General features: G+C 44.3%; 1 long non-coding RNA gene across 1 annotated transcript; it reads right to left on the reverse strand.

The window, feature by feature from the left end:
- Nucleotides 1-29: 29 nt before the first annotated feature.
- On the reverse strand, nucleotides 30-533 carry LOC109508728 (uncharacterized). Its single transcript, XR_002166754.1, has 3 exons — nucleotides 462-533; nucleotides 127-209; nucleotides 30-42 (listed from the first exon to the last, which is right to left on the reverse strand). It is a non-coding gene; the product is annotated as an uncharacterized LOC109508728 (long non-coding RNA).

Genomic DNA, 533 nt, shown 5'->3' on the forward strand with positions numbered 1-533 from the left:
GCTGCTGTTGACGAGTCGGATGATTTTTGTTTGTTTGGAAAGCTGAGAGAGACAAACAAGTGTTAACCGAAGCAACAAAAGCCCTACTGTGATGCGCTGTAGATGCCAAGAGAGCAGCAAGCTCACCTGTAGACGTGGTCTTCCTCGATATGAGACGGAGAGCTGCTACTGTCCCTCGACCATGGGTTCTTCTGGACTGAACCTAAAGACTGCAGTCATTTTGAAACCAGTTATGCGCACAGACTCAAAAGCAATCACGGGCGTTTTTCAAGCTTTCCTGATTACAATCCATTGAAGTTTAATGATTAAACCATCCTGCACAGATAAAACATCAAATTAAGCGAGATTTAAGGTTCCTTTGTTTGATTCATCTTAGTTTCCTCTTTAAAAATCATGTCTGTGTTTGAGAAATGTTTAAGTATAAGTCGAAGTAAAAGTAAGGCCACACTAGAGATGTGCACCTGCTGAGAGGAATGATCGGAGTGGTCTTGCAGCGAACCATTCAGCGCTTCAGCTGTGGGCGGCGGAGGGAC

Source organism: Hippocampus comes, unplaced genomic scaffold, assembly GCF_001891065.2.
Source record: "Hippocampus comes isolate QL1 unplaced genomic scaffold, H_comes_QL1_v1.1 C16554200, whole genome shotgun sequence".
Lineage (NCBI taxonomy): Eukaryota > Metazoa > Chordata > Actinopteri > Syngnathiformes > Syngnathidae > Hippocampus > Hippocampus comes.